General features: G+C 33.8%; 2 long non-coding RNA genes across 2 annotated transcripts; one reads left to right on the plus strand and one right to left on the minus strand.

Moving 5' to 3' along the window:
* The first annotated feature begins 3,336 nt into the window (after positions 1-3,336).
* Positions 3,337-16,309, plus strand: LOC107823387 (uncharacterized). Its single transcript, XR_001656621.2, has 4 exons — positions 3,337-3,670; positions 3,817-3,993; positions 4,404-4,470; positions 15,817-16,309. It is a non-coding gene; the product is annotated as an uncharacterized LOC107823387 (long non-coding RNA).
* Positions 5,215-8,400, minus strand: LOC107823388 (uncharacterized). The gene is made up of 2 exons (XR_001656622.2): positions 7,443-8,400; positions 5,215-7,366 (listed from the first exon to the last, which is right to left on the minus strand). It is a non-coding gene; the product is annotated as an uncharacterized LOC107823388 (long non-coding RNA).
* Positions 16,310-22,387: the final 6,078 nt, after the last annotated feature.

A 22,387-nucleotide genomic window follows, 5' to 3' on the forward strand; every position in this document is an offset into this window, starting at 1 on the left:
AAAAACGCAAACTTCATTCTCAGTTAGCCGTCGCGTTTCCTGAAACCCATGCAAAGTAGTGCAGATATGATGCTCCTGAATCTACACACCAAAACATGGTAGAGATAGTCGCTAAACAAGTTTCAACGACATTTAAATTCGAATTACCTTGCTTATTCAACTTTGCTAGATAGACAGGGCATTGCTTTTTGTGATGCCTAGGTTGCTTGCAATGATAGCACATTTCTTTGAAATTTTTCACACCAGCCGCACCTCCAGGTGCCAAAACCTTTTGAGCCTTCTTTTTTTTTTTTTCTTACCGCCTTTCGACTTAGAAATCGAAGCTTTCTCAACATTCAGTGCCACAACTGGAGCTTGTTGTTTGATAATAGATTTTGCCGCTTGCAGCTCATTCAACAATTTCGCCTGTGAAAAATCTATTTTGTTCATATTATAGTTCAAGAGAAATTGTTGAAAACTATCACGCAGAGTCTGCAGGACCATATCAACTTGATATTCCTTATCAATCACAGCTCCAAGGACCTCCAGTTCGTTAAGAAGACCCATCATCTTCAGAACATGGTCCCTGACCGATGATCCTTCAGTTATCTTGGTGTTCAAAAGGGCTTTCATGGTTGTCTGCTTAGCCGCACGATTTTGCTCACCAAACATCTCTTTCAGACTTTCCAGCATATCATAAGCAGACCCCATCGACCGATGCTGATGTTGCAAAATATTTGCCATAGAGGCGAGAATGTAACATCGCGCAATCTCATCAGCCTTGACCCATTTGTCATAGGCCTTAACCTGATCATCAGTAGCATCTTCATCAGGTTTTTCTGGGCACTCCTCAGTGATTACAAATTTATAACCTTCAGCAGTTAGGACAATATCAAGGTTCCTTTTCCAGTAAACAACATTCGGTCCTTCCAACTTGTTTTGGTTCAAGATTTGAGGTAAGTGGGTTGAATGAAGACATGATTAATCTGAGAGATATTCACATTAAATAGATCATTAGTTATATAATTAGAATAATTAAATTCAAAATAACACATTACACATATAACCATGCTCATTGAACAGTTAGATTCGTTAGGGAAACTTAACTATTCATGCAAAATATATGAGTTATGTAAAATATTTACCCCATAAATTAAAACAGGACCAACTAATATGGAGAGTAAACTGTTAACTTAAGATAGGTAAATATCCCTTTTAGATACTCAAGTTTCATTGAATCAACATGTAACTCGGTTGGAGAGTTAATACAAGTAATCAAATAACTAGAGGCAAAACTAAAATAATGATCGATAATGAACTTATCCGATGTGGAAGAAAACCTATGTCAACATATAAATTCATTATATTACTGTAAAACATGACTGGAAACAATGGGAATTGAACCCTACCATCACTGTTTTCTTTAAAAAAAAATTGATACCAATTGTTAGAACATGCGCAGCGGAAGCAAGCATATAACCCAGATATCACAAACATATAAACTAGACAGTGATATAATTACGAGATTAGAAGCACTAACTTCTTAAAAATATTGTACAGATCCTCCATAGAACAAGAATACATGGTTGCAGTTTTCTGCTATGCTCCTAGTAAGACCTTGAACGGAATTGTTTTGAGTAGGCAAAAACAATACAACTCTAAAAGTGAGTTATTGAGTGAAAAACGTCTTCCTTATGTAGACCCGAAATTCAGCCAAAAGGGGGGCTAAAAACGTGTAGGATTCTTCTTGCAACTACTTTAACTCCACAATAATGGGGAGTTTATTTCGCCAATTATTAGAATATGCGCAGTGGAAGCAAACAAACAATCCAGACATCGCAAACATATAAACTAGATAATGATATAATTCGGAGATTAGAAACCACTAACGAATGAAACTGCTTCAAGTACGGGAGAATAAACGAAGTGCAATGGGTTAAGCATATGTATTTTTCTGTATTTTACAGTGTATGAATTTTTCCTGCCCAGTGGCTAAGATCGCAAATCGCAATTTTATTCATATGGTGTCACTAGTTTGATATTGATCATTCTCTAATCCCCAATTAAATATGCTAAAAATGACAAATCTAATATGCATAATTTGTTTTAGATTAAAATATAGTATATACTTTAAGAATTAGAAAAAACAAATTTATTTATGTCCGTTAAGTTAAAGTATTTTTTGGAACTTGTCGAACTTCTCAGCGAATATGTTCATTTACTTCTTCTCTTTTGGGTAAACTTGATAGTTATATGCTAAGCGTACCTACTTACATATAAACATAATATTACAGGCTTTATTTTTTTTTAAAAAATACATTTTTAAAGATGTCCGCCCAATGCCCATAATACATTAATTTGCAAATATCATAGGAACTGCCAAATTCTAAGCCTATTAAAAAACTGCATCCTAGCTCCTTCGTTTGCGAGTAGGTACGCCACCTGATTCTTTTTCCTATAGTTGTGTGGAAGACTTTCAAAAACTTCAAACTTTAGACTGACTAATCTGCTCTAGACAAGTTAATCAACTTTACTTGAGTTTCAAGAAAATTAACTAAATTATTTTTCGTATCTAAACTGAGAGTAACTCAATTAGATGTCTAAGTATCACAAAACAAAAAAGAATGAAACATTTAATTTGATACTTTGATAAAATTAAATGACGTTTAATTTGATTAGTATAAAAAATACTTATAAATATAGTTGGATGACTTTTTCATTAAAATAAATAGTAATCCCTACGTTCGATTTTAGTTATCAAATATTCTAAAAATTAATTTTAATTTTTACTTGTCACTTTTCGTATATCAAGAGAAAAATAATTTATTTTCTCTATTTTGTCCTTAGCGTTAATTACTCATTTCAAATCATTTTTCAAATCCATTAAGTCTGCACACCAATTAATATGAGTATCATGATAAATTATAGTAAATTATACACTTTATTTATTATTTTTTAAGGGGTATACAAAGTCAATAGTGGACAAGTAAAAGTAAACGGAGGGAGTACTAGATATACTCTCTTCGGTCCACAATAAAGTGACTATTTTACCTTTGACACACTCATTAAGAAAATACGAACTCTTAGAAAAAAAAAGATGTATTCACTAAATTAAACTTAATTAATTATTATTTTGACACATTGTACTATGTAAATATGGGTAAATTTTGAAAAAGTAAAATTAATTCTTTTTTAATTATGTAAAATGATGGAGTATTATTTTGAATAAAAATAATAAGAAGATAAAATGTGGAGTGGAGTGAGTAGTAAAAAGTCAACAATGCTGGGACAAAGCTTCACGTGTGAAACTCTCCGGGTTGACGCATATCCCTATAAACTCTCTCAACCATACGCTTGAATAGAGTAGTTACTAGTCATTACTCATTAAGTACAGTACCAACTCCATATCCACACAAATTTGCAGTACAAAAACATTCCGTCATTCAAATCAATCTTTCACTTGGCTTTGTTTATTCCTAATTCTTCACCACTCCCGCCATTGAAATTTATACTATATCTTCAGGAATATATTTAACTATTGCAAAAGAAGGAAGAAGATAAATGCGGACTGAATATTAACAAGAATCCGAAGCTTGTTTATCCTTGCTAAAATATGGTCCAGCAATCAGCCTGTTTCGAGATTCACTTCATCTATTTTTGGAGAAAAGATTCAGCACTCTTACTTTTTCAGGTCAGAAAAAATAATAATTTGTTCCTCCCATTATATATATTCGTTAGAGATGATTATTCTGATTCTTCTTCTTCTGCTGCTGCTGCCTTTTAGTTTAATTAATTTCCTTATAATGGTAAAAGCTTTTCCTTTTTCTTTCTTTATAGGATTAGAATATATCATGGGCTTCTTCTGATGCTTGAGTTAGCAACCACTAGATACTCAAAGTCAAGATATCAATATCCCGGTATTGAAGAAGGTAGTTTGATAGCACATATGCCTGTAACGAGTCTTCATCACTATACAAGGGTTGTGGCCGGTCAAATCAGTCAACTTTAATACTAGTACGAGCCTTAATTTTACCTTTTTCTCATTATTAATTAAGCCTTAATTTGAAAAACTTGGACCTTTGACGTGTATGTGTTACTATAGCAAGGGACATGTAATTGGCTTTGACACCTCTCTTTTTAGTCTGTTTTAATTATATAAATGCTTTGTTATATGTAGAAACAATTTTGATTTTATTCTTATTTATATCAAAAATCTTTTATTTGTTTCTTAAATTTTGTGTCTAGTAATTAAACACACTTGCATAAATTTACCAAAGGTATTATTTTCATTTCGGCTCTGGTTAATTAATTAGGAGAGACAAAAGATAGACACCGTGGTATGCCAAAAACTTTTTAGTTTAGTTACTAATTAAGTACTACTACTAGTACTTACTACAAACTCTTCTTTGATTCTATGAGAACAGGAGTTGAAGTGTTTAATCCAGGCATTCTTGGATGCAGATTCCTCCAATATTCCTTCTTCGACGTAAGGTACCATCTATAAATTTCTCGTTAAAGCCTAATCTAAAAATATTGCTTTTGATTCTTCCATATATTCCCAATGATGCTATAATTTGTGATGGAAAATAAGTAGCAACTTTTGGTGAATAAATACTGCAAATATATCTTGGGAATGTTCGGTAATATTAACTGGAAATCTTAATTAGCTTAACATTTCCCTAGTCAAACATCCATCAGAATCATTCCAGTTAGAGATAAGATGAAAACAGAACCAGTTAGCAACAGAGAATATCCTATATTCTAGATCAACCTTAGATATATGCTGCAAGAACATATCTTTCTAGCATTTAATATCTTACAGGTTTCGAACTATGCGGAACTCCTTTAAGTTACGACAAAAATGGTTGTTTTTGTTTGGCTTTCATATATGATTTTCTTAAATACTTATATGGAGTAACTGTATAAATATCTGCAGTCAATAATATTTAAAAGTTAAATTTAGTTCTAAAAGCTCTCAGTTGATGTGAAATGATAGAACTCAAATATTCTTCGTTTTAAAAAAAGAAAAAGAAAACAACCATCTATCATCTGCTGAGAGACGACTAATATATTCCTAAAATATAGATGTACCCAAGAATAGAACTAGTTTGATTAGTTGCAAATGGCACAAAGAACATTATATTTGCATCATATATATGTACTTGCTGATTTGATATACAAGCTGTAATCCATCCATACTATTGATATACAAGAGTGGATGGAAAAATGGGAATAAAGTTGATTATATTCTTTGTTTATTTGAATATATAATAATTAGAACATAAGCTGGCACTAGATGAAACTCTAAGAAAGGCTTGTGTAAGTACTCTTAAATCCTTAACTAGAGGTTTACAATTAATTACAAGTTTTGAGATATGAATTAACTTTTGATAAAGAGTACTCTATTGCCCGAAATTATAGTTAATTTCCGATACAAATCTAGACTAGTCAGACTCCAAAGTGGTAGTCATAAAGCGGGTCCAAACATCGGGTGGAAAGCTAAAAAAAAAATACTAAAAAGTGTTAGAGAATCAATTTAGACATCCCAAGACAAATAAGGTTAGGCCTTGAACATTTTCAAACTAAAACAAAGAGGAAAAAGAAGAAAAAAAGACGAGGAAGTGATCTTATTTTCTACAACATTGCCACTTGCAAGAGAATTCTCGAGGTAGTTCTAATAAGCCGTAATTAGGATTTTGAGTTTATGGGTTCTGTATTTTAGGAAATGTAGTTTACTGGATTTTAAATAAATAATTTATGCATATAATTTTTTTTTAAACACAAATAGAGGGTCTAGGCCAAAACTGTTGAGTTTTACCGAACCTATACACAAGCTTGTGGCTCCGCCCCTATAAATATACCATCAATGTTGCTGAAGAGAACTTGAACATATTAAAGTGGTTTTACTCTTAGCAGTTATTTTTTTATCTCGGACCCGATGTTCGGTATCCGCTTTCTGGCTAATACGAATTCGTGCTGCATAAGGCATATTAAAAAAGCAAGCGACCTTACCAAAAACAATTTCATACTCACTAATTAAACCTGTGACTTATGATTAAGAGTGGATCTTGTCCAAAATCTCACAACCCTCTTGGTGATACTCTTTGACACTCCTTTCTTCACCGTAATGTACCTAATCTTATTTATCTGAATGGTGAGGAAAAGGAAGTTAGCAGCATTCTCAAAGCAAGTAGTTTTCTGCTATGTTGCTTGGACTCTTCAAAGATGTTGTTGGATGTATGTCGAATCCTCCAAATTTAATGTATTTTTGGAGAACCCGGCACAGATGCGGCAACACTTTTGGAGAGTTCTATGTGCAGCGTTCTTTTTGCTTGTATCTGCTGATTATACCCCAATTATTGTTTGATCAGTATATATTGCCTCTTTGCCGTTTATCCTTAGTTATATTTTTTCTCACTTTTTCAAGGAGAGTTTGCTTATTGCTTTCTTTTCATTGTTCTTGAGTCGAGGGTTTATCGGAAATAACCTCTCTATATTTATAAGGCATAGGCACGGTCAGCGTACGCATTACCCTCACCGGATCCCACTTGTAAAATTCCACCGGATTTGTTGTTGTTGTACTTTTCAAGGAGTGTGCCTCAATTAGCAAATTCTTGTATTCATTACTTTGTGGAAAACATCTAAAGACTAATTTTTGTTTGATTAAACTTTTATGTTTGAAGCCCTAACTCTAATGTCAATGCATAATTAAAATATCCTTTGAAAATCAACTTGATCTTTTAACCTTGCAACATTGACCTTTTCCACGTCCTATATGGCAATTTCTACCAAGAATGACTTCAATTCAAACATCTAGACAACAACAACAACAACCAAAGCCTCAGACTCAAACAAATTAGGGTCGGCTATATAATTTTCACTAACCATGTTACTTCATATAACTCATCTCCGGCCATACAATAGGAAGTAAAATAATATGTAATAATAGTTATAATACACAAAATAATAAACGAATAATAGTAATGAGTAGCTAATAATAATAATAATAAAAATAGGGTAAAATAATTTTAGACTACAATTTAGAGACGCGAAAGAAATGAAGAAGTAGAAGTATAATGAGTAGCTCAACTAATTAACGTTAAGATGATTTCAAACTTAATTAATCCTCTTTCTTTAAACCGAATGCAGTTGTCAAACTAGCTCGAACCCATTCTTTCTATATATTATTGACTAATATGTACCCGTAGAATTACTAAACAGTAATTACATCGATAATATACAAATACACAGAAAGAGATAGCGGGAGAGAAGAGAGAGGGAATTACATGTAATTGTAGCTTCATAGCATCCCCTTGAAAAGGCGTTTCTCTTCAGGTACATGGTAAATTAAGGACTAGAGAGATCCAGTGATCTGTTTAAGGAGAAGCTGCAAAGGCACAAAATTAAGATAAGCATATAGTTTTATAGCATTATTTAAGTAAACATTAAAGTTGATAGATAACCTGTTAAAGCATAGAAATTCAGGAGTATATATCTTACAAATCAAGCGAAAACCAACAATCTGGACATTATTCTATGCTTAGCGCTAATCTTGTGAATACATAAACTATTAATCTCAGATCTTCTGTAATCTGACAAAAGCTGCACAACAAAAGAGGACTGCAAAAGTAGCACTCGGTTATGTGAATCATGACCCCACCTTCCAATTTCTTTCCTTTTATAGAAGTTTGTTTTTGCAAGAAATATCCCCAATAAGAAAACCTAAATTATGAGATACGGAGATAATTTAGAAGAAATGGAAGAAAGAGAGCGAAAGAGCGGTGAAGGTGATGACGGAAGCATAGAGAGCACAAATGAATTGAGATGCTTTTTTTTTTTGCAGTTTAATTGATTCAGTGCCCTCTCCAATCCCAGATTTAGCAGCATGATCATCATCTGTGCTCTCTATCTTCTGTCAACAATCTCACACCGACTCTTGCCCTTCTTCCATACAAAGTAGAAGTAGCGCCGCAGTACCGGTTCATTTGACCTTGATACTTCATAAATTGATATGTAAAATTCTATTCAAATTGTAACAAATAATAGGTCTGAACCTATAATAAAATAAAATTATGCGCATAGAAGTTAAATCATGCATCGCTTTTGATTCTATGTACAGAAAAGAGTTGTGGAAAGAAAAGCAGCAAATATAGTAGTTGATGTTTTATTCTTTTATCACGAACAAGAAAATGAAGGGCAAGATTTTTCTTTGAGGATGGTGGGTGGGTGAGTGATTGTGGCTGGTGTTTAATGCAGAACGAGTTGTGGTAGGGCTACTTTTTGGGATGGGGAAATATAATAATTTGTGGTGGACTGCCCCATTTAGGACTAGCAGCGGCGGGGAACTTATTTATAGAAACAAATATGTGTGGGAATTAAATGCCCTGGTTGAAAGGGTACCGCATACTCTTCTCGTAATAATATCTGTTTCCTTTTGACCAAATTTAAAAAAAAAAAAAAAAGGTGTGGGGGTGAGGTTTGGGGGGGGGGGGGGGGTAACCCTAACTTCAGATCAAGCTATTTTGAGTATGGGGTATGGATTCCCAGCAGAAAGTTTCTCCGTCTTAGCACATGTAAATTCGGATGAGTCGAGACGTCATTACAATTTACACATATCGGACGCCGAGTAGGAAATCAAATAAAAAACATTTGGTTATTGCATATTGAAAGTGCTCAGTAAACGTTACAAAATGATAGCATACATTAACAGGAGGTAAAAAGTTTCTCTTGTAGAAATAGTCAAATAACAAAAGAAGATCTTAATTTTCATTATTTTCTCGAAAGTCAATTAATTGTCTTTCCGAGGGGACTTTCTACCGTCAAATTAAATTAATAAATTGATAATGTATGAGATTACAGATGATATTATATAGTACTATGTGGCTTTGACAAGTACCTGGGAGCTAGATTTGAAAGAAAGTGTGAAACCGACATAAAATGAAAACATCATTTCCCCATCATTCTTTGGTTGTAACTTACAATCTTTAATTTACTGCTGCATCATGCGAGTTTAATGGTTCCTTTAACTGAATATTTCACCTTATTCTTCTACTCCAAGATCCTAAACAACTTTGTTGTATTACTCGGGAAGAATTTTGCAAATATTAGAGATTTGTGGTTGGGTTTGGTAAAACCCCTTCCAAATTCGAAAGTAGGTCCTTTCTTCTTCTTTAGATTGTCTCGGCTAAATAATTGATTAATGGGTACCATTATAAGTATTTTTAGGAATTATATTTCAATAAAAACAAATAGTGTCCATCTGTCTTGATATGGTTCTTAATAATACACGTGTTTCAGTTTATATGGCAGCATTTCTTTTTTAGTTTGTTAAAAGAAGAATGATAACATTTTAAATTTAAAATAATTTAATCTAAACTTCTCGTTTTACCTTTAATATCTTCAATAACAAGTTGTTATGGTCACTCAAATATTGTGTCATATTTAAGATCACGAGTTTCAGAAGTCTTAATAGCTGCACAAATATTATGAAAATGTTACAACAAATTTGAAAAATCTTATAAACACACAAATTTTGTGACATGTTTGAAATCACAAATTAACAAGGCTTTCGTTTTTCTATTGAACTTTTGTGCCCAGTTAAAATTCCTAGCTGGTTTTCAGATGGATAAATCTAGACAGACTTGTGGGAAAATTATCACAATTCCCATCGTAACGAATGACCAGATATTTATGCATTCTCTTAAATTTATTTTTCTTCTTTTTGATTTATATGGTAAGAAGATAGAAGAAATGAGGTGTACGTGAGAAGGAAAGATTCACACTGTTGGCATTTTAATTGAATGCAAGTTGCAAGAAACAAGGAGCAGAAAAAATTCCAAAAGCGACCCTCAAATACACATACCTTTCCTAATCCAACCTAAACTTTTGTTGAGTTTACGTCGTTGGTGACGTGGATGATGTGACTCTTCTTATGGGGAGCTCGACATTGGAAAAATATATAGTCGACTTTTAAAATAATAGTCGATATTTTATATATATATATATATATTATGTACGTTATATATAAAAATTATATAAATTTTTATACATTTTTTCGGGTATTAAATCTAAATAGTTTCTGGCGCGGGTTAAAAATGATAATCCCATATTTATATTTAATTATAGTCGATTTCAACTTGTTTGTAACTTTTTCTTTTTCTCCCAAAAAGTAGTAGTGATCAACAAGTGAAGCAAGATCAACATGTAAATGAAACAGTGTGTGACCATTGAATATCCGAGTCATTTACGGGTTAAGTAAAGCGAGAGTCCGTCAATCCTTTCTTAGGGTTTCAACTAGGGATGGCAAATAGACGGATTGGGTCGGATATGGACGGGTCGAAAACAGATAATGTAAAAACGGATAAATTATCTGACCCGACATATTTAATACGAATAAAAAACGGGTTAACCGGCATATAATATGGATATTTGTGGGGTCCATCTCCATAAATGATTCAAAGAAAAAAGGGAGATTATGGGGTCCATCCCTATAATGAAGAAGAAAAGGAAGGAAAAGTGAGCATCGACTTTCATCTCTACATACCAACAAAGAGAGAAAGAAAGAGTGAGGTTTCACAGACAAGGTATAAAAAAATAGTCTGTGAGAAAAATACAGAGTGAACGATATTGTAGTGAGGTGGGAATATCAAAAGAGGGTTATTTCTTTTGAGTGTTGTAGTGGTCTTTGGAGTATTTTACTCGAACCTACAAAGTGTAAAATTCCTTGCTATAGTGATATCTGTTGCTCGTTTCGAGACCGTGGTTTTTTCCTTATTCAAAAGGTCATAAACATCCTGGTGTCGTTGTCACTCTTTTATTCTTGTTAATTACCGTATCTCGGTGCTACGTTATTATTCTGCTTTTATTACTGTGAATATTATTTTTGTAGGAGCTTTATTCCCAACAACTGGTATCAGAGCACATGTTTTGCTCGTTCACAAAAATACTATTCTCTATCGGTAGTACTATACTCGGTGAAAAACTCAAATGTCCGGAGTAAAGTATGAGGTAGCAAAATTTAACGGAGATAATGGTTTCTCAACATGGCAAAGAAGGATGAGAGATCTGCTCATCCAACAAAGATTACACAAAGTACTAGATGTTGATGCCAAAAAGCCTGATACCATGAAAGCTGAGGATTGGGCTGACTTGGATGAAAGGACTGGTAGTATAATCACGTTGCACTTATCAGATGATGTGGTAAATAACATCATTGATGAAGACACCACACGTGGAATTTGCACAAAGTTGGAAAGCTTATACATGTTCAAAACATTGACAAATAAATTGTACCTGAAGAAGCAATTATACGCCCTACACATGGGTGAAGGTACGAATTTTTTGTCATATTTAAATATGTTTAACGGACTAATCACACAACTTGCCAACCTCGGAGTGAAAATCGAGGAAGAAGATAAAGCCATCTTGATATTGAACTCGTTGCCATCTTCGTACGATAATTTGGCAACAACCATCATGCACGGTAAGACTACCATTGAGTTGAAAGACGTCACATCCGCTCATCTACTCAATGAGAAGATGAGAAAAAAGCCTGAAAATCAAGGACAAGCTCCCATCACAGAAGGTAGAGGCAAGATTTATCAAAGGAGTTCGAGCAACTATGGTAGATCCGGAGCTCGTGAGAAGTCTAAGAACCGATCCAAATCAAGAGCTAGAAATTGCTATAATTGTGATCAACCAGGCCACTTCAAAAGAGATTGCCCAAATTCAAGGAAGAGCAAAGGTGAAACTAGTGGCCAGAAGAATGACGACAACACAACCGCCATAGTGTAAAATAATGATAATGTTGTCCTCTTTATAAACGAGGAAGAGGAATGCATGCACTTATCAGGTCTAGAGTCGGAATGGGTGGTTGATACAGTAGCATCTTACAATGCCACATCGGTAAGAGATCTTTTTTGCAGATATATAGTAGGTGATTTCGGTACTATGAGAATGGATAACACAAGTTGCTCAAAGATTGCGGGGATTGGTAACATTTGTATCAAGACAAATGTCGGATGCACATTGGTTCTAAAGGACGTGCGACATGTACATGATTTGCGGATGAACTTGATCTCGAAAATTGCTTTAGACCGAGATGGATACGAGAACTATTTTGCAAATTAAAAGTGGAGACTCACCAAGGGATCATTGGTGATTGCAAAGGGAGTTGCTCGTGGCACGTTGTACAGAACAAATGCAGAAATATGCCAAGGTGAATTGAACACGGCACAAGATGAGATTTCTGCAGATTTGTGGCACAAAATAATGGGTCATATGAGCGAGAAGGGATTGCAGATTCTTGCCAGGAAATCACCCATTTCTTATGCTAAAGGTACAACGGTAAAACCTTATGACTATTACTTATTTGATAAGCAACATAGAGTCTCATTTCAGACATCGTCTGAAAGAAAATTAAATATACTTGATTTGGTATATTCTGATATTTTCGATGGGCGGTAACAAATATTTTATTACTTTTATTGATGATGCTTCACGAAAATTGTGGGTTTATATTTTGAAAATCAAAGATCATGTATTTCAAGTTTTCTAGAAGTTTCATGCTATGGTGGAAAGGGAGACAGGCCAAAAGCTAAAGCATTTTCGAAGTGACAATGGAGGTGAGTACACTTCAAGGGAATTTGAAGAGTATTGTTTGAGCCATGGGATCAGACATGAAAAGACAGTTCCTGAAATCCCATAGCACAATGGCGTAGCCGATATGATGAATTGCACCATTGTGGAGAAGGTGAGAAGCATGATCATAATGGCTAAACTACCTAAGTCATTCTAGGGTGAAGCAGTTCAGACATCCTGCTACCTGATCAATAGGAGTCCATCAGTTTCGTTGGCGTTTGACATCCCAAAGAGAGTTTGGACCAACAAGGAGGTGTCATACTCGAATCTGAAGGTGTTCGGTTGCAGAGCTTTTGCATATGTACCAAAGGAGCAGAGAACAAAGCTGGATGATAAATTTGTTCCCTGTATATTCATCGGATACGGAGATGAAGAGTTCGGGTACAGATTGTGGGATCGTGTAAAGAAGAAGGTCATTAGAAGCAGAGATGTAGTTTTTCGAGAATGTAAAGTTGGAACTGCTGATGATATGTCAGAAAATGCCAAGAATTGTATAATTTCTAACCTTATTGCCGTTCCTTCTTCTTCTGACTATCCCACAAGTGCAGAAAGTACGACCGACGAGGTTACCAAGCAGGGGGAGCAACCTGGTGAGGTTATTAAGCAGGGGGAGCAACTTGATGATGATGTCGAGCAAGTGGAGTACCTCACTCAGGGAGAAGAACAACCTCAACCTCTGAGGAGATCAGAGAGGCCAAGGGTAGAGTCATGCAGATATCTTTCCACAGAGTATGTCCTTATCAGTGATGAAGGGGATCCAGAAAGTATTAAGGAGGTGATGTCCCATCCAGAGAAGAACCATTGGATGAAAGCCATGCAAGAAGAAATGGAATTTCTACAGAAAAATGGCACGTACAAGCTGGTTGAACTTTCAAAGGGTAAAAGACCACTCAAATGCAAATGGGTCTTTAAACGCAAGAAAGATGGAAATGGCAAGCTGGTCAGATACAAAGCTCGATTGGTGGTAAAAGGCTTCGACCAGAAGAAAGGTATTGATTTTGACAAAATTTTCTCACTTGTTGTCAAAATGACTTCTATTCGAACAATTTTGTGCTTAGCAGCTAGCCTAGATCTTGAAGTGGAGCAGTTGGACGTGAAAACTATATTTATTCACTAAGATTTGGAAGAGGAGATCTATATGGAATCCAGAAGGATTTGAAGTAGCTGAAAGGAAACACATGGTGTGCAAACTGAATAAGAGTCTTTATGGATTGAAGCAGGCACCAAGGCAGTGGTACAAGAAGTTTGACTCATTCATGAAAAGTCAAACATACCTAAAGACCTATTCTGATCCATGTGTATACTTCAAAAGATTTTCTGAGAATAACTTTATTATATTGTTGTTGTATGTGGATGACATGTTAATTGTAGGAAAAGACAAGGGGTTGATACCAAAGTTGAAGGGAGATTTGTCCAAGTCATTTGATATGAATGACTTGGGTCCAGCACAACAAATTCTGGGAATGAAGATAGTTCGAGAGCGAACAGGCAGAAAGTTGTGGCTGTCTCAGGAGAAATACATTGAACGTGTACTGGAACGCTTCAACATGAAGAATGCTAAGCCAGTCGACACACCTCTTGCTAGTCATCTAAAGTTGAGCAAGAAGATATGTCATACAACAGTGGAGGAGAAAGGGAACATAGCTAGAGTTCCTTATTCTTCAGCAGTCGGAAGCTTGATGTATGCAATGGTATGTACCAGACCTGATACTGCTCATGCAGTTGGTGTTGTTAGCAGATTCCTTGAAAATCCTGAAAAGGAACATTGGGAAGTAGTCAAGTAGATACTCGGGTACCTAAGAGGTACTATAGGAGATTGCTTGTGTTTTGGAGGATCTGATCCAATTTTGAAAGGCTATACATATGCTGATATGGCAGGTGACATTGATAACAGAAAATCCACTATTGGATATTTGTTTATATTTTCAGGGGGAGCTATATCACGGCAGTCGAGGTTGCAGAAGTATGTCGCACTCTCTACAATTGAAGCGGAGTATATTGCCGATACTGAAGCTGGCAAGGAGATGATATGGTTGAAACGGTTCCTTCAAGAGCTTGGATTGCATCAGAATGAGTATGTTGTCTATTGTGACAGTCAAAGTGCAGTAGACATTAGCAAGAACTCCATGTACCATGCAAAGACCAAACATATCAATGTGAGATATCACTGGATTCGAGAAATGGTAGAGAATGAATCTCTAAAAGTCTTGAAGATTTCTACAAGTGAGAATCCCGCAGATATGCTAACCAAGGTGGTACCAAGTGACAAGTTCAAATTGTGCAAAGAACTTGTCGGCATGCACTCAAGCTAGAAGTTTGGTGTTACCTCCTTCAGGTGAATGGGTCTGGAGGGGGAGATTTGTGGGGTTCATCCCCATAAATGAATCAAAAAAAAAGGTACATTGTGGGGTCAATCCCCATAATGAAGAAGAAATGGAAGGAAAAGTGTCAAATATAGTAGGCACTTATGTGATTTGCAAATCTGTAGAGAGAAAAATGTCAAATATAGTAGGCGTGAGAGAGTGAGGTTCTGCCTATAAAAGGAGAGTTTCGGTTCTCATCTCTACACACCAACAAAGAGAGAAAGAAAGAGTGAGGTTTCACAGACAAGGTATAAGAAAATAATCTGTGAGAAAAATAGAGAGTGAGTGAGCGATATTGTAGTGAGGTGGGAATATCAAAAAAGGGTTATTTCTTTTGAGTGTTGTAGTGGTCTTTGGAGTATTTTATTCGGACCTACAAAGTGTAAATTTTCTTGCTATAATGATATCAGTTGTTCGTCTCGGGGCCGTAGTTTTTCCCTTATTCAAAAGGCTTTTCCACGTAAAAATCTTGGTATCGTTGTCACTCTTTTATTCTTGTTAATTACCGTATCTCGGTGCTACATTATTATTCCGCTTTTATTACTGTGAATATTATTTATGTAGGGGGTTTATTCCAAACAATATCCATATTATTCATGGCTTTTTGAATAATATATATATGAGAGAATCACTAATCTCCTAAACTTAAAAAACCTTCAATTTGAGGCTTTACAAATATAAAAGGTTAAATCCATTGATTATCCATTTTTTAAGTGGATAATATGATTCTTATTTATATTAGATCCGTTTTTAAAAGGCTTGTCATTCAACTCATTTTTTAGTAAACAATATCTTTGAATAACTATTTTTTTTAAAACTATTTTGCTGCCACCAGTTCCAACTCAAACGATGGAAGCTTAAGCGCTAATGAAAGAGGAGGCTTCTCTTAACGTGTCAAAACCCCTCAGCTTAATTCAGTAATCTTGATCCCATTGTGGGGCTACTTGATGCTGAAATGGTACTATCTATCAAGTGTCAAGTCAAGCTTTGAAACAACAAGTATAGAAAACTCTACAAAAAGAGGCATGGTCCAGGATATATATAGCTTTAAATTGTATGGGTCTTGGGGAAACTATATCTCAAAAATGGAATATGATTAAAGATGGAGTATGATTAGACTTCTTTAGATATGTAGATTCAAGAAGCACGATGTGATGGAATCTGATTCAATTTTTACATGTAATTGTAAGTCAAAGCTGGTTTTTTACTATGGCCTGGGTGGTGCACCAATCAATAAACGCGTGATGTATGTTATGTTCATTGGCTTATATTTTTATGTAATTGACATACACGTTAAATAAGAACCTAAATAAATAACATTTCTTTAATATTTATTCGCTAACTTTTATACTTCACGTTACATATTAGTTTATAAAATGACAAACATAAAAAACTAAAAATCTTCCGAAAAAACGTCACTCTAAACTCATAGAAAGAATTAATGGAAAATTTATTAAAAAATGAACTCATCTTAATTTTGTGACCAATGCTCCTAAATTATGTACTCCATCCGATCCATTTAAATTGATTTTTTGGCCTTTTTTGTGGTCTATAATATTTGATTTTTTCAGATATTAAAAATGAATTAATTTCTTTTCAAAGTTGACGTTGGAGTAAAGAGTCTTGAAGTATCTATTATATTTTTAATGAACAAATTAAGGTTAATATGGTCAATTTTATTATTAATTAATGCTAAAAGGTGAATTTCTTAATATGTGTGAAAATAACCAAAAAATCAATTAAAGTTAACCGGAGAGAATAGAAGATATATTCAAAAACATGAACTTTTGCCTATTATGTCTAAATAGGCTGGTCAAGTTAATTCTCGAAAAACGGAAGTTGTCACGTAAATTTGAACGGAGAGAGTAGTTAATTTTATTGAGAAAAAATATAAGTACTTCCTCTGCTCACTTTTACTTGTTCACTATTGACTTTAAACAACCCTTAAAAAATAATAAATAAAGTGCATAATTTACCACGATATCATATTAATTGGTGTATAGTCTTAATGGATTTGAAAAATAATTTGGAATGAGTAATTAATGCTAAGGGCAAAACATAAAAAATAGATTATTTTTCTCTTGATATACGAAAAGTGACAAGTAAAAATGAGAATTTATTTTTAAAATAATTGGCAACTAAAAGTTAACGGAGGGAGTAGTTAGTTGTAACTAAGGCTGGCAAGTGGGCTGGTCCAGGCCCGGGACCGCGGGCCAGGACCTTCAGGACCGGTTTTAGTGGGCCTGAGCCGGTCTCGTGGGCCGGTCCTATGCTTTGGGCCCGCTAGGGACCGGACCGGTCCCTTAGCGGGCCAAACGGTCCCAACGGTCAACTTATTTTAAAAAAAAAAAAATTAAAATTTAAAATATAGCCGTTGGGCTGTAAAAAATAGTCGTTGGCTATTTATAAAATAGTCATTTAATCCCCCAACTTTGTTTTAACCCCAAACTTTTTATAATTATAATTTTTCCTTATTTTCAACTATAAATGCCCCCTCATTCTTTCATTTTTCTTACAAAATCATCAATCTATCACAATCTCTCTCTAATTTTCTTCTATAATTGCTACTATTGCTTAATTTATTGTTACAATTTGTGAAACAATTGTGAAGTTGGTGAATTGAAATCTTCAACGATAATCAATTTTCAACAAGTTGTTCGTCAATTCGGTAAACTCGTTCCAACTCTTAAGTTTTAATATTATAGTTTTGTTTGTTTTATATATTTTTTATTACTTTATTAATTAAGATGACTTCCTTAAAAAAAAAATTTATAAAAATAAGGGAAAATCCAAGAGTGACGAATCTAGTGCTCAATCTATTCTTCCTCCACTGCCCTGGGCTCCCCGAACCAAACTCCATATCCGTCCTACACCTGCTATTCTTGATAGCGATAATAGTTTATTACAATTTACTTCCAGAAGCAATAGCCTCAATTAGAATAAATGCTCAAACTATTTTTAATGTTTATCAAGTTGCATTAAATCATGTTAGACTAAATGTTCAAACTCCTTCTTCTTCTGATTCTCGATCATCTAAAAGAATTGTGGGAGTAAGAGCACTTAGTGCTTGGGCGGAGTTTAGGGGTTCTCAAGGTTCTAGTAGTAGTGATTTTTCACAACTAAATGAGCTTGAAGATTATTTGTAGCAGGAAATTGAGAAAGTGAATCCCGACGGCTCCTTTAATCTTTTGAAATGGTGGAAGGACAAAGAAAAATACTTTCCGGTTCTTTCAAGGATGGCCCGAGATATTTTTACTATTCAAGCTTTAACAGTAGCATCAGAGAGCGCTTTCAGTCAAGCAAGACTTCAACTCGGTGATTATAGAGAGTCTATGAGGGAGAGCTTGAAAAATTTAGTACCTTTTAGAGATTGGATCCGGTTGGAAAGAAGAAATTTTGGACTTGCTGAATCACAACCAGATGAAGACGAAACTTACGAAGAAATGCCAGCTGAACTTGCGGAGGATGTTGCTTCGCCCGAAAGTGGCGATGACCAAGCTATATTTCCACCACCACCAACGGAAATTCCTCCGGACCTTGATAGATTTATGAAGTTTGTAAGAGATACTATGTAACTTGTATGAACAAAAATTAGTATATTTTATGTAATTTGTATTTTGGTACATCCTGATTAGTTTCTTTTTCTTCTCAATAGTGGTATTAGCATCTTGTTGTACTCATTCCATAGGGGGGTGAAGACTAAGAAGGATATTATCATATTTTTTAATGCTATAATAAAATTACAAGGCATTGCTTTGAATATCTCTTTACAATATTTTTGTCTTTAGACTTTAAATTTGAATTAAAAAATATTAAAAAATTTAGGTCACAATTCTATAATAAATTTTACAAGGCATTGCCTTAGATATTATTTTTAACATCCTTTTGTCTCTAATTTCTATTTAATTTTTTTTTAAATCTGTTGAACCCATTTAGCCCATTTAGTCCGCGGGCCGGGACCGTTTAGCCCGGGACCAAACGGTCCCGGTCCGATCGCTACAAAAAGACCGTTTAGCCCGGAATCGTTTGGTCCGTTTAATTTGAGACCGGCCCGGAACCGGAACCGTTTGGACCGGCTCACTTAGCCCGTTTAGGTCCGGGAACGGCCCACTTGCCACCCTTAGTTGTAACATTCATGAGAGTTAAAGTGTTTGGAGTGCAGTTAAGGGTGTACATTACCATAACAGCAATATTCCAATATTCCGTTCAAATTGTTTAATCTTTTTTTTTTTTTTTTTTCCTTACCGTCATTCATTATAATGTAAACAACAAAAATATGTGGAATTCGCGTCTACAACAATATTCCAGTATAGTTATCCAAATCCACAGTGTTAGATGAAGGACATTATCAATTATCAAAATGAGTCTGATCCCATTTGCCTGTGCACATAATGCCGTTTCTATGGAGGAGATATTTTGTTTTTTTAATCCCATTTGCCTTTTTGGGCTAAACGATATGCCTGCGAATCTTTATTGATGTAACATTACTTTTAATCTTAAATTGTTTGAAGTAAGTATTGAACTCCGTTTAGGAGTTTGCTCACTTTGTCGGTCTCAAATCCGAAGAGTTGTGGACTTGTGATAGATTTGTTGTTAGCAGCAAGCGTACGAAATTTTAATTCATGTTGAATCCTCATTTTTAGCAGCGAGCTATTAGTATTATATTTTTATTTTGAATTCTTTTATAATTAATAATTTTGAAAAAGAATTTGGACCAAGGACTCCGAGATTCTGGGAATTAGCTACTTCGAATGGAGTTGATTAGGAACCTGCCTAGGTATATTCGTCTCGAGCTATCATAAAATTTGACCAGTCTTATATTCTCTATAGTCTTTATTATTCGATCCCACATTTGCATCAAAACCACGCTTTTATTATTTGATTTCACCTCATTTCTTATTCCACAATTTGGTCCTTTTCTTTTCCCCCTATAAATATCTATGATTACATGGATGCTAATTTCATTTAGACATCATCTTATTATATCACCTACGGACGGTCGTATTTGGACACGTATAATCTGTTTGACCAAGTTTTTTCAAAGGTCAAGGGTGCTTTTTTTCTGAGAAGTATTTTTTTTTCCCTTCAATTTAAGGTGTTTGGCCATTTTTTTTAGGGGGTGCTTTTGAAAAGAAGCAAAAGTAGTTTTTGAGAAGTAGAAAAAAATAGTTTCTTCCCAAAGCAGAAACATAAGCAGTTTTGACTTTTCTTCTTATAAAAAATACCCTTAACAAAATATAATATATACCAAAATATATAACCTTACTTATTTTAAACCTAATACTTAGGATATTAATATATAAGTATTTCTTCTTATTTTTATGATAGCTTTCTAATATATGGTAACTTTAGGGGTGAAGGCTTTTATATTTGTCGAATAGTTTTTAATATATTTAAATCATCTTAAAAGAATTAAAGTATTTTTTATTTTTATTTTCATATTTTACTTAAATAAAGTAAAAAGATTTAATTATTATTTTTATAATAAAATTTTTAAATCATTTATTTACTTATAATATTAACTATTAAGTAAATCTATTCATGTCCTTATTCGTAATTTGATACTTAAAAATACTTTTTGAAAAGATTAGCCAGAGTGATTAGCCAGACATAAATTATTTTTCTCTAAAAGTATTTTTCAAAGTAGCCTGATTTTTTCAGTTTGGCCAAACAAGTTAGTACTCAGGCTTTGTCTAATCAAAGATAATTTTTATTACTCACAAGACCTGTTTAGGCTCACTACTAATTATTCAGAACTCTAGTTCTTTCTTTGACTATAATAATTAGACTGGAATTTGATTGTTGTGATTCAAATTGCAACACGTCAACAACTGAAATTTCTTGGGGAACAATCGCCACTTAACTTTTTATTGGATTCGCTTTATTCTATTCTTTCTGATTTAAGAAAACATATTTTAAAAACTTTCCTCTAAGTTTAACTTCGTAATACTAATTTGCAATATTACATTCACCTCCCTTATTTTAATTTCTTTATTTTTTTAATTCTTAAATTATCAAAAGGAGAAAAATCACGACAATCCAACAAATTTGCTTAAAATAATAATAAAAAATATTATTAAACTGAAACGCCTCAACAAAATTAAAAAGGGCAAAAATCACTTTTAGCTTACGGCCGAAACTATTTATATTTGATAGCCGTAAAAGTGTATTAAAATATATATATATATATATATATATATATATATATATATATATATATATATATATATATATATATATATATATATATATATATATATATATATATATAATAGAAAATTTTACCTCCTATAACAAAGCTTTACATCTTATTTATTATAAATAAATACCCTTTTAAAATATTAATTTTTATAGCTACCTTTTAGTTTTTATAGCAAAATATGTATTTATGGTCACTTCTTACCGTTAAGCATTAAATACGCTGTATACTATTTTTCTCTCTCTCTCTCTCTTACTTTCTGTTCTTTCTCTCACAAGATCACTGTATAGTATCCAACTTCTCTCTCCACGATTTCTCTCTCACAACGCCAGTCTCTTCCCCATTCTATATCCATTGATTCATCTCCATACATTGTCTCTCTCAATTTTCAATATTTATTGCTCCAAAAAGTTATGTTAAGTGTTAAAGTTGTGAGATTTTTGCTGGTACTGTGCTTCTTTTGTTTCTCTTTACTAATTTTTTTTATAAATAATCACCATTGTTATGCTTTCACCAGAAAATTCGAAATTTCATCTCCAATGACTAATTCAACAACTCAGAAGAGGGTTACCCGAGGTATACCCACCAAAACACTCAATTTCGAAAGGCATCTTTCGATTTGCAAATCACTCAAGCGGAACATATATTTGCAGGTTCAGCAGCAAATACATACAGCAGAATACAGTTGGCTTGAGAATACAGATGAAAATACTTAGTTGGAATACATAACTAAAACTAGAACAACTAGTGTATTTTAAAAAGTTGTTGAATGAAATAAAATACATCTAATTACAACAGTCAAAAGAACTGTAATAAGTATAATTGAGTTTGTTGAGTTATATTAGGAGTCTATCACGTTAATTGATTCACTTATCGTTTTTAAACAGGCGGAGAGACCTTTTTTTCCCGTAAATTTCCGTTATTGTATTCACGAATACAACTCGTGAATACATATGAATACAGTCTATGTTAGCTGGACTTCTCTTTTTTTCGCCGAGTTTTGCTACTGTATGCATGAATACAGTAGCTTGAATACATCAAATACACTCTATAACAAGTGAAAAGATATCTATAGGAAGTAATTAAGTAAATGGTAGTTATAGCAAGTTAATAGTCACTAAACAATAGTGATTTCTGAAAATTTCTCTATATAATATTACTTGCTATTATTTTAGGAACGGTTATACAATATCATTTTTCCACACCC

This window comes from Nicotiana tabacum, chromosome 4, assembly GCF_000715075.1.
Source record: "Nicotiana tabacum cultivar K326 chromosome 4, ASM71507v2, whole genome shotgun sequence".
Classification (NCBI taxonomy): domain Eukaryota; kingdom Viridiplantae; phylum Streptophyta; class Magnoliopsida; order Solanales; family Solanaceae; genus Nicotiana; species Nicotiana tabacum.